We start from the raw sequence: 13,360 nt of genomic DNA on the forward strand, positions 1-13,360 counted from the left end.
CACCTCAACAGAGCAAATGGGTCTCAACAGAAAAGAGAATACCCAACTCTACCCAACTCATTTTTCATCTGTTGTTTTGTTTGTTAAGGGTGGTGCAGGGGAGTGTAGGTGAAGCAGGGCTTCACCTCAACACCTGAGCTGCATCGCTGGTTAAGAAGAAGAGTGAGGCCTATCTGGAAAAGATCAGACACAACTTGCCTTCTTACCTGAATAAATGCCAAACAAGGAAAAAAGACAGAGTCACACTATAGGGCACTCTGCTGATACGACCTTAGTGCATGGCTATGGTTTCAGGATAGCTGAATCACTCTTCACTAACACCACCCTCCCACTTCCCCCCCACCCCCCCGAACTTAAAATTGCTTAGGGATGTAAACTGGCAAAAAATTGGTTCTCTAATTAAATGAGACCTTCAGCTAAAGAACACACAATTAGGTTTGTAAAAGATTCATTACATTAATGTTATTAATAAGACTGCTATTCAGTGCATCAGGCCAAATATGTAAGACCATCTTCTTTGCAATGGTCCTTAGCTAAACTGTTAGATCTTATTGATCCAAGGTGCTCATTAAAATTTGGTACTTTCAAAATCCAATTTTTAAGAAAGGAATAATTAAAAACACACTATCCAGCGCTTTCAGGTCAATTACAGCATTATGCTTAATGCAAATCTGATCACATTTAGCAACATGATGGAAAACTTTCCACAGATAGTACAGAAGCGATGACAGAACATACAATCTGTCACCTGTGTAATCTGGTGTCTCATAAGATCCTGACTACCAGAAAGCAAGAGAACCAAACTTGATGGTGCCCCAAAAGAGGCTCAAGTTTAAATTAGAGAGTAGAAGATGGATCATATTCTTGACTGGAAGGGTCCTCTATGTCTCTATATCTGCTCCCAGCTTGACTATGATCACAAATGACAAAAGCATTCTTGATGAAAGCAAGTATTTTAGATTTTGAAGGACAGAGTTATAGTATTTCAAATAAATCCCCAAATTTGCATTCTTCCATTTCTTAACATAGTAAGAGACTGCTTATTGAACTTGTCACCAAGGATATTTCTATTTTTCTTTATATTATCACCAAGAATTTTTGCAATAAGTTTTGTTTAATCAGTATAAAAGGCAGTCTAATATGAAAATAAATTTTGTTTTCCTTTTTGCGCTAAGAGAAGGTCAAGATTATTTTAATATTGTATCCCAGGACTGGCAATTGCTTGAAAAATATCTGCTTGAAGGTAATTCTTATGACTGAATTTTTATTTCTGAAAAAAGGAGAGTGTGGGTGAGGAAAACAATGCTAAAACTTTTTCCCTGACTCAAGGCACAAGTTAAAGGATTGCCTCTATTCCCAACTTAATTGAAGAGGCAAAAGGTTTAGTTTAAAGACTGATATTAAGTTATTTTTCCATTTTAAAAACCCACAAAATAACCATTTATGCTAATAAAAGTTAAGATGGTTTTGTAAATCTTAGCTTCTTTTCCTTAATTATGCATTGCTTCACATTATTTGTTTATGCTTGAGTACTTTAAGATATGAGTTTGCTTCTTACTTACTTCGTATCTTCTTCCTGAAAAAGTTCTGGTTTTTAATGTTTTTTTTAATGTCTGAGTGTAATCCTGTTTTGTAAGGTATGGAAAGAAGCTGAAGAGGTTAAACACTGAAGAACTCTGCTCTGCCTATAGAAAAGAGCCAAGGTAAGAATGACTAGTATGTCATTCATAGCTGTCCTCATGACAAGTAATGTTGCTGATAACAGTGTTTTTGGCAATATGCAAAATGAAGACACAGTAAGAAAAACTGTATCTTTGATATCAAGGTTATTCTACTTGCTTTTATTCTAAATTCAAGAAAATGTATGAAAAACACCTTTGTAAGCAAAGCAGCCAGCAATTATGAATGTGTAATCAATCATACTTTATATATCTGCTGAATCCAAAGTGACAACAGTAAGACTGAGTAGGTCCTGAAAAAGCAGGTGACATTTGGAATTTGAGAGTTGTGTCCGCTTTTTTTCCATAGGGAATACACTTGGTACAACCCATTGTATGGTTGGGAAGTGGTGACAAGGGTTAATGTTAAGTGCACTCTTTTCCTTAATTCCTTACTTCTGGATCAAACCCAAGACATCTGTGGAATATACAGTTATCACAACCATTGTAGTAATTTTCAAACTGTAAATAAAGTCTAGAAAAGCATATGACACTCTGCACAGAAATGAATATGAATGCAACACTGAAAAATAGCAACTCAGATTCTTAGTACTGCAACTGAAATCTGGTTAAAAAAATTACTAACTGGTAATCACTTAAAATTCAATTAAAGGTGGCTTGGGTTTTTTTTTTTGTTTTGCTTTTTGTTTTACTTTTTAAAATAATAATTGGCATTTACATAGCATCGCAGAATGTGTCCCACCCTTAATTAGGAAGGCATGTTCTTTAGAAGAAGTTATAGCTTTAGAGATTATTTAAAAAGAGGGTACACAGGAATTCCATTTAATAAAAACATTTCAGCTTTTTACAATGTTAGTTAATTACACAGCATAGCTATTTATCGACTACACTAACAATAGAGATGCTGCTCATGTTGTTTAAACCCCACGTAACCAATTAGTATTTTAGCAGCAGGGAACCTCGCTACAGAAGACTCTGCACACACCAGAGACCCATTTTCAGTGTAAAATACATTAGAAAGCCTGACCAAACAAACCAACGTTGCCCCCAAAACTTGCAATGCTTAGGCAAAGAGACTGACTCCCCTTTGGAGGGGGAGTTACTTCAGTAGGAAAATTTCCAGCTGAGCAGGCAGGAGTATGAAAAAAAACACCCGTGTCACTTGTGCCCTTTTTTTTTGTAAGGTGATTACTTGGATTTTAAAAGCTTCTTCAGAAAAATCAGTAGTTATGAATGACTACGCTTGGCTGAATAAGAAGCTACTTTTTATTTAAAAAAATAGAAAAAGTAGTTGCTCATCATTTTTCCCAGTGGTGTTATATAAAAACAGCTTTCTAAAATAAACCTGCCACCGTTAGACATCAAGCTATTCATCCGAAAATGTTTTTGTTCACTAATGCTTGAAGTTCCCTTTATATTTTCTCACTCTGAAAAGGGCAACCATTTTTATTACAGACTTTTTAATAGTAGAGATGGAGTAGAAGAAGTTCTCAATATACAAGTTGCCCAACAATACTTCTTAGAGGACGTTTCCAGTTGCTAACATAAGTGTCAACTTCTAAAAGACAGACTGAGGTTTTCTACTCCAAATTTATGCTTCAACAATTTAAACCAAAACACTCCTTTGCCTCTGAAGAATCACAGAATCATAGAAGAAGCCAGGGAAGACAATACACTGGTTTATCCATAAGAAGAAAAATAGTGACCCTGTTGTCAAAGAGCTCTAGCACCATCTTTCTTTGAAGTAAGGATCTGAAATTGAGCTGGGCCCTGTCTCTCAGCATCAGCTCAACTCTGGCCAAGTTACAAACCTTCCTGAAATTAAGTTTGCAGCAGTCAGGCTGTAGCCAGCCACTACCAGAGGCTAAAATGGACTCAGCATTCAGTTTGTGCTGTTCTCTGTCTTGAATACGCATGAAGGAATATGTTCCTCAGATTATTTGCTCATGTAAGACAGGTGTAAATTTATCAGATTTAAAAATCAATATTCAGATCAACAACACGATATCTCACTCGAAAAACTTGTTTTATTTGTATGCCTAAACGACACAGAAGAGAAATACATTATGGAATGAATTAACGTTTATGTATTTGAAAAGGCTGGCAAAGACTACATGCTTTTTTTTTTAATTCCTATTTAAATGATAACTTTAAAAACACTTCAAAGGCTGTAAAATAATTGTCTGTTTTGGTGCAAAGGAAAAACAGTACACTGGCAAAAAAATCTAGTTAATATGCAAGAGCCCTTACTTAAGGCAAAAAGGTACTAGTGCTGCCAAGAGGTGCAGCACTAAAGCCCACGGTGCTCATCTGCACTTCTCTACACACAAAGTCAGTCAGATGGCCTTTGCCTGAGAAACAAGGCCAATCTGAGTACGGATGAGTACCGACCGGCTGCAAGTTCTTGTTCTTTGCACTCACAAGTGCTCAAGCCAATAGTTCCTCCAAGTGACTGTTTCGTTAATGTTCAGTTAGCTTCCCTGCAACTTTGTAATTCACAGCAACATCAACATGAAATTACATTTACCTGCCCACAGCAATATAAATTTCTCGACATTTAATGACTAAATTGACAGTTCATGTATCTTAGGACTTGCTCTTATTTCTGCAACAGAAAAATCCGAAGCCTTTTCACTCTGTGTGAAAGTAATGGTCATTTTTTTCTTTATACCCACTTTTTGCCACACATAACTAAGTCTGGACCCTGCTGAGCTGACAGGTTATTTGTGGATACCCATGTGAGGTCACCTGCAGGGTCCATCCCTGACTGCTGTCTGAAAGCCAAGGCAAAAAACTGTCAGCAGACACCAAATGGAGTACAGAGCCTGGATTAAAAGTGTTGTGATTATACAATGCCAAAAAGAAATGTGTAAGTAACTAATAGCACCCAGCAGCAAGGCTGGAAGAGAACGTGAAGGCCAGAGAAGTCCTAGTGCTCAATTTTGGTTGTCAATCAAGTAAACAGCAAGAAGGCAGCAGGTGGAAGCAGATGCAAATACGCGTGCTTTTCACTCTGTTGTCCTTGCTACTCTTATCTCCCACTCTTAAAAAAAAAAGAAGAAGAAAAAATAGAAGGAGTTTTACTTCAAACAGACCTGCTGCCTCTAATACCCGCAGGATTTGTTCCCGTTCTTATCTTCACACGGGTGGAATTGCTCTAAAGGAACAGACTGGGAAGAGATTAAAGGTGTCTGCAGCCTTAAGGAGCTGCTGTGCATTGAACGCCAACAGTCTGAGGAGATTCCAGAAGTTTCCCAAGCTTGTGAACCAAGATTAAGAGCTACATTTGTAAAAGTAGAAGGATCAACAACTTCAAAGTCAGGCTGAAAACACTGCCTAACTCCAGTCTACGACAGCAGACACGTCTGGACATGAATTCAAGAGGACTTTACTACTGACGAACAGAATTATGACAGAAGTAAATTGCTTTCCCTTCCTATAAGTGGGGAAAAAACCCACAGATATGATTAAAGGATGGGACATGTGAAGCTTTCTGAATGGCTTCTATTGGACCTTTTCAGAAACCCTCTGCCTCCTGTTTCCCAGCCAGAAAGACAGCTGTAGAAGGAAAGAAAACAGCTGAGCTGTTTAGTTTTAATTAAAACCAAAATCCAACTTTTCCTTTTGAATAGATTACATAGCACACAAATTCATATTCATTAAATTGATAAATAAAATGTCATTTTAAAGCTCTTTCATCTTTTCTGCACCCTGCAAAATCCTTGTCCTGTACCAGGCAAATGATTGAGGTGATGGCTGATGCCACCAGTGTGATGGCAAAATCCTGGGGATTTCCCACAGAACTCTGCAAGAGAAAAACTTTAAAAACTCAGTTCCTAAACCTTCCTCTTTCTAACTCACTCCCTTCCCCAGTCAGCATACACTTCCAACAAAAAATTGCTAGATTTGGCAAATAAATTCAGGGATGTGTTTCAGAGTATGTCTAATACAGAATCAAAGTGAAACATAAGAAGGAGGATGTAAGAGGGAGAAAATCTGTTAGTGGTTAAAATAAAGGGGAGGAGAGGGGGAGGAAAGCACCGATTTTTGAAATCACTTCTCTCCTGGAATACCAGTGTACATATTTTCACCTAATTAACTCAGGAACCAGTGAAAGAATTTCTACTTTCAATCTGTCTGCAGCAAGTAGACTTGTAAAAAGCTTGCGAGGCCAAAGCCCGTCTGAGGTGTTCTAATAACTTTTCACACAGCACTATTAGGCCTCACAGCCTTTTCTCATCAGTTTTGCGTTAGTAGATCACAAGAAGATTGCCTGTCAGACAACTGGCCAAGCTGATCACTCAGTTTTAGGGCAACACAGAACCAGCAAAAAGCCGTTCGTTTGAATTAATTTAATACAAATTCTTACTGAATGCTATTTTGGGTTCTTCTTTTTTCTTTTTTTAAGCAACGGTTTTACACAAGTACAAACACTGAAATTAGGATGGAGACGGTATAGATGAACAACGCAAGCAATTAGCACATCACTTTCTCTGTAGCCAATATGGTTAACAACAAATAATAAGCAGATAAAGAGCAAGACCAGTCAACAGTAAAATCATCCAGCTAAAGCCACCATAGATGAAGAAAGTTAAATCAAATCAGTGTACCTGAGCACCTTCAATAACTCCCCAAGATATAATACCTCACTCAAGATTTTATTATAAGCCCTATATAACCTCAGAAGCTCAAAATAAGTCGTGCACAATCTCAGATGGTGAGAGGTTTTGATTACTGAAATATTTTTATGAAGTTCTGGATCTGCTTATATGATTTCAAATGTTGATTTGTATATGTATGACTAGTTAAAGTGGCAGAAATCACAGAATCACAGAATGTTAGTAATTGTAAGGGACCTCAAAAGATCATCTAGTTCAAACCCCCCACCAAGACAGGATCACCTAGGCTAAATCACACAGGAATGCATCCAGACAGGTTCTGAATTTCTCCAGAGAAGGAGAGTCCACAACCTCTCTGGGCAGCCTGTTCCAGTGCTCCGTCACCCTCACAGTGAAAAAGTTTCTCCTTATATTCACATGGAACTTCCTATGCTCCAGTTTGCACCCATTGCCCCTTATCCTTTCACTGGCCATCACTAAGGAGAGCCTGTCTCCATTCTCTTGATTCTCACCCTTCACATATTTATAAACATTAATAAGGTCACCCCTCAGTCTCCTTCAAGCTAAACAGGCCCAGCTCCCTAATTGATGCTAATTACTTGTACTCATTAATTATACTGATTACATATCGATTTATAAAAATAGTTATAAAAATATTGAAGCCAAAACAAAAATCTATAGTCAAGATGACATTAATTCAGTGATATAAGAACAAGAATAATAAATGTTCTCAAAAAAACCCTGAAAGCTACACAGTTTTAAAATCTTGGAGCATTTTTTTTTTAAAATCATCCATTGGATGCACAATTTGGCAGTTTCCAAAATCATCTAAACTGAGATTATGATATGGCATTTTCTTGAAAACATATGAAAAGCAATTTTGTGAGTTTTAGAATGAGCTGAAAAGTCTCTCATAATCACACTACCAATACCAAAAACCCCAGGGAAACCTTCAGTGAGGCTTAAACAGGAAAGGAAGCATATACAGTATTCAAGCTGATCACATATGTAACACGAATAGCTAAAAATTTGTATGAAGTCCACTCAAAACTTAACATGAAGTACATTTACACAGGTCAAACTTTCACTGTACTTAGCCAGAACTGTGAGTGAAGACATTTAGAGAATTAAATACACACCATTTACTAATGAGAAAATCTCTAGGAAGAAAGTTTCTTTTACACCAAGATATGCAGACATACTATGTAACTTTATTCAACGACCAAGTCCCCAACAATTATCTTTCCTATTTGACTGCTATTAACCTTTCAGAGAAACTGTAACAAGTCAAAGGCCTTTTATTAACAGCTAACTTTGTTAAACTCACCAGACAACCTCAGCCAAAATGATATGTCCCAAATGGCAAAGAATAATCAAATTTTTAGAAGGAGCTTCAAAGGAGTCTTCAAATGCAAGATATATCTTCTATTTACATTATCTTTACTGAAGAAAATTGAAAAAGCAATTGACAGTTCAAAATTTGTCCTAACCCAAATTAAAATCTAGTCTTCAATATTTAATTGCATATTTTCATCTACTAACTCAAACTGATATCTTCTGAAGAGGACACTTGGGAAAGTAGCACAAGTGGCTTTGCACAACAAAGAAAGAGTTTTCTGTTTGTGTATTTGGACTTGAACAGACTCAGCACTCTATTTATCTACATGGGCTGAGAAAAGAGTAGAGCTTCCCGACCAGGATTTTCACTAATTCATATTCATGGTCCTTCCCCCAGCACACTGTCATATCATTGCCCTGCGACTGCCCTAATGAAACATTTTTTTTCTACTTTATATCAACTGAACCAAAATTAGAAATTGGTGTTCAGCAAGCCTAAATTCCAAGATCTGAGAGATCTGTTTCTCTTCTTGACCAAATCTTGACAAGTGGGTTATAATATAAATAAAATTCAAGAATGCCCACAGATCACCTTTTTGCCAAGGTAATTTGATCACATTTGAAGAAAGTCTGCTAACCCCTCATATTTACAGAGGACAGTACTCTGTCTCATTACTCAGCCTGCTACTAGTTCTTCCCCTCCGATTTAATGCAAAGATGAAAATCGAAACTTTCTTTGGTTCACCGAGGCTGTTATATATGCGATGTGGGATTTTAGTGAACAAGGTACACCGACACAAATATTTAAAGTATTTCTTTATGGACAGCAATCTCTTTAGGCACCAAGGACAGAAAAAGATGAAAGTAAACATTTAGACAGTTAATGGTTTGTTTTTAGCTAGTGTTTCATGGACTGTATTTTGATGACAGCGTTTCGCTGTAAGTATTAGAGATTCTTTGCACGGCCTTAGAATTATTATATTACTTGGACATTAATACCATCAGATTCTGAGAAGGAAAGCTCATTAAAAATAAAATTTTAAAAGTTCAACATTAGAAAAACCTTGAATTTTATATATAAATGTTTTTCTCATTTCATGACAGTGTTGATACACTGTCACAGCCTTCTCCATAGATGCCTTGATTCTGGTGCTCTTCTGACTTTCTCTGCAGTGAAGAGAATCAAATAAAGACATACGAATCTCATGAATTGTATCAACACAAATGCTTGTGCACATGGATTACAACACTGACCAAGAACAGTTTCAGTACATTGATGCCCCTTTCTGCAACCATAGGCTCTTCAATTTCGCTTATTTAAGAAATTTGCCCCAGGATCGCAAACTATGCCTATTCCTCCAGTAATGCTTTGGTCTTGGCTGTAGCTCCACTTGTTTTTACAATTCAACTATAACCCACATGCTATACAAATGGCTACCCCTACTCAAAGAGACTAGATAAAAAAAGCAGGAAATTTAAGTATCCCTCTAGTTGCGACCACCACAGACAGTAAAAACAGTACATGAGAAACCCTTTGCATGATTCTTGCTTCTTTGTTGCCTGAGTGGTTCATATCCCATAGCACTCATTCTGACACATGCTTAAAAGTAATACGGCTCTTGATTTAATAAGCACTATCATCAAGATTAAAATAACAGAACTAGAAGCAATTCAATTAGTTTAGCTCTAACAGTACGGTAGATCCTATTTTTAACTAGATTGCATTTATAAATTGTTTTAAAAAAAGTTCAGGAAGAATTTATTTACTTTACATTCAGTGCAAGACAAGAGCTTTGGATTTCACAAGTAACCTGTGGACAGAGGCAATAAAGCCTATGTAAAACCAGGCAGATAGTTTGCTTTACAACTTAAAAGCATATGCAGACAATTGAAAGAACTGAGGTTAGGAAACTGATAGAACATCTAGTTTACAGAAGCCATTCAACTTCTTCCATCTATGAGAAGAGTTTAAGAAAAAAAAAAAGATAAATCATGCTTGATTCTAAATTGCTTACTTTACAAACTACTGGTTTACATTTTTTTTTGCTTTTTGACTGATTGCATAAAATGATGTGGGTTTTTATCAAACTCTGAAATAGGTAATTACACATATGTACAATTCCTGTTTCATCCCCCAAATTTTAAAGGAAATGCCTTCCTATTTTCTCTCTGGATCATACAGTCATTTTGTGTACAACAGACATAACAAGCACCCTGTTAGATCAGACAAACAGTCCACATAGCCCAGAACTGTGGGTGGGACAGTGACAGCAGAGAAAATTATTTAGGTAAAAAGCTGGAGCCTGCTTGTTCCCTGAAGTTTATTACTCTAGTGATCAATGTGGAGCCCAAGGACCAGCGATGTTAGAAAGTATATCTATGCCTCATCCTGTTAGTATCAATTTATGGTCCTCTTCTCTGGGAACTCAACTCCCCATCAACCTTCTCACCTCCAGACTGAAGAACTTCAGTCCTTTCAAACTCTCCATAAAAGGCAGTTGTTCCATGATTTTCAATGCCACTCTAGTACTCAATGACCTTCCCTACATCCCTGAGATGGAGAGACCAAAGCTGTACACAATACTCAGCATATGGACACAAGAAGGTTATATACAGCAGGAGAACGATGTACTGCTCCACACAGAACTAATGATTCCACAAGTGGTAACTGCTCATGCTAAGTTCAGTATTCCACAGGCATCTAGTAATTTATTTCTCCTCTCAATTATTAACTTATGTTTAGCTACATTAGAGCTTATCTGTCATGCTTCTCTACCCATGTCATTTTGTGTAAGTCCTTCTGGAGCTCCTTGCAACTAGAACATTACATTTTAGAGTCATCTGTAAACTCAGAGATTTCCCTTATGCTGCCTTCTCCAGGATATTTGTGAAGATGTTGAATAAAGATGCAACACTTCTTAATAGATTGAATCAGACAGAAACCACACTATAACTATCCATGAACTGATCAAAAGGAAAACAAAAGAAATCTTCCCTCTAAATCTCCTTCTAAAATATCAAGACTGTACCATAAAAGCACTACCATCAGGACTTGGACATGTAGTACAGAAGTGGCAGTTCAGAAAAAAACTGTCATGGGCTGATGTCAAGAACAGCACTATTTTTAAATCAAGTATTAACATTTAACTCCAGAAGCCACATTAGGGTGATTAGAATCACATTAGGATTCACATTACAGGCTCAGTAATGGACTCTAGAAGACAAAAAGGTGTTAGCACAGCCTAAAAGCATCACTACAAGCAATGGAAATGTCTTGATCTCTTGGTGCTTGCGACAATTGCACAGATCAATAGCCAAAACCCAGGCTGTCCTTCTTGAGGTTGAGACTACAGTATTCAATTACCTCTGTTGGAACTGGACAGGAATAAAAACAAAGGAAAGGATACTGTGTTGAGAGAGAAGGAAGGAGAATAATGGCAGATTCTTACATTTACAGATCTAATAACTCTAAATATTAGGAAGATAAATCAAGGATGTGGATGCAACACAGCAATCTTTTATCAGGAATGGAGAAATTAAAATACTGTAAGCATAATCCATCCAACTATCTTTTCACATCCAGATCATGGAGTTCAGGGATGCTGTCAAGACAAACTCTTCACACTCATCCCAGCACTGTGTGTAAAGTCAAGCTTCAGTTGTTGCTAACTATGCAAAATGCCTTCCATTCCAACTTTGCAAACACAAAATTATAAATATCCACACACAAAAGAGTTTAACTTTTATTTATATTCAACTCCAGTCTTTGCCTTGTTATTTGTATGGGAGTTCTTCCTACAGCTAAGTAGAGGAAAAAAAGCTTCAGAGCCTATTGTACCATCCAAATAAAGTATCTTTTAAGTCAGAAACCCAGGGTCCCTAGGCGATCAATGCAGAGACAGAAAAGCCTCCAGAGAGTTATTAAAAGCACTTAAGCAGTTATCTACACGCCTACCAGAAATACTGTGGAGGTCCCAACTGCAGTGGTGAATAAGATGATCAAAGAAATGGGTGTTCTTATTCTCCCTCTCACCTTCCCCCAGATCCTGCTGAAATAGGTATTGGCTGTCGCCTTCAATACAAGTTGCTTTCAGGTTCTAGCTAGGGAATACCCTCCCACATCCACCCTAACCAAGAAGTGATGGGCCTTAAAAGAGCTATGACTCATGTCCTGATCTTCCTCAGAAAAACCCTTCCGCCCTCCTCCTCTCCACCACCCGCACAGAGATTACCATATCCAAGACAACCCAAAGATTAGCATGCAAACCTTGTTGGTGTATGCATATTTATGCCCTATAATACTAAATGGCTCACAGTGGTTTATGTTTTCCTAAAATTATCCTTGCTTCAGAAGGAAATCCCCTCTCCTTTTGCTTACCCTCCTCGCTCTCCAAAAATAGCAGGCAGAATGTTTTCTTGACTTATTAATCACTGATTAGATTTTCATTGGAGTGTTGAAACCAAAGGGAATATATGCAATTAGGGCAATAAACGTTAATGAGCACTACATTAAGCAAGAAAAAATACCTTGAATATCATGCCAATATTTTTCCCCAAATAATTATATGTGGCTGACTTAACTAGATAGAAAACTTAAAATGCAGGCTGACAACTCACAACTGAAGCACTGATTTATCATGGATTCTCAAAAAAACTATCTATGATGATGCTTTCAAAATGCACTACCAAAAAAACCCCCACCCCAGACCGAAACACTCAGTTGCATATGAAAAGTTCTGCTTTCAAATAGGCTCAATGTTTCTATTCAGCTGAAAATCTGCACTTGTATTTAAATGTATATGAATATCTGAGAATTATAAGATTTTTTTTAAAAAAACAGCTAATAATTTCCTCAAGAAAAACTACTGAAAAGATCACTGTATAGAAAATTATACTACTGAAGCTGCTTGTAAACATGATGGAGAAAAGCTAGAAGATGACAAAAATGGAAACCCATTTTCTCCCTTTCTCTTCAATCCTATAGCATCAGCTGGACATCATTCTATACTGCTACCTTTTTCTACAAGTCCATGGCATAATGAGGCATCACTCTCCAGTTTAGCACTGTCCACAAATTTGCTGAAAACAGATTTTGTCTCATGATCCAAACTGTCAATAAAATACTGAGCAATACTAAACTCAGTGTTAAGTTCCCAGCTACAAAACTGAGCTTTTAAACCACTGCCTACCATCCTTTCAGTATATGAATTAGCCAATTTCCAAGCCCACTATTAGAAAACTTGTTCAGATCACAGAATCACAGAATCAGTAAGGTTGGAAAGGACCTCCAAGATCATCTAGTCCAACCGCCCCCTTACCACCTATATTACTTACTAAACCATGTCCCTAAGTACCTCATCCAACCTTTCCTTAAACACCCTCAGGGATGGTGACTCCACCGCCTCCCTGGGCAACCCATTCCAAAGCCTAACCACTCTTCCTAAGAAGAAATTTCTCCTAACTTCTAACCTGAACCTCCCCTGGTGCAACTTGCAGCCATTCCCTCTCATCCTATTGCTAGTTATCTGCAAGGGTGACCCCCAGCTCACCACAATTTCCTCCACTTACAAACGTGAATGGGGTGGATAATATGAAATTCCAACTGAAGTCAAGGCACATTACCATCCACTGGTCTCATTCACACAGTCATTTCATGAAAGAAAGCAGTCAGGTTGGTCAGGCATAATTAGCTCTTGGTATCCATGTAAACAAACAATGATTACC

At 37.4% G+C, this 13,360-nt stretch overlaps 1 protein-coding gene across 6 annotated transcripts in view; it reads right to left on the reverse strand.

Annotated features, from left to right (window-relative positions):
- Positions 1-13,360, reverse strand: part of CADPS2 (calcium dependent secretion activator 2) — a gene marked incomplete at both ends in the record, with an annotated part of 308,165 nt that overhangs the window by 181,751 nt on the left and 113,054 nt on the right. The gene's annotated exons all lie outside the window — the stretch shown is intronic.

Source organism: Gallinula chloropus, assembly GCF_964237585.1.
Source record: "Gallinula chloropus genome assembly, chromosome: 1".
Taxonomy (NCBI): Eukaryota; Metazoa; Chordata; class Aves; order Gruiformes; family Rallidae; genus Gallinula; species Gallinula chloropus.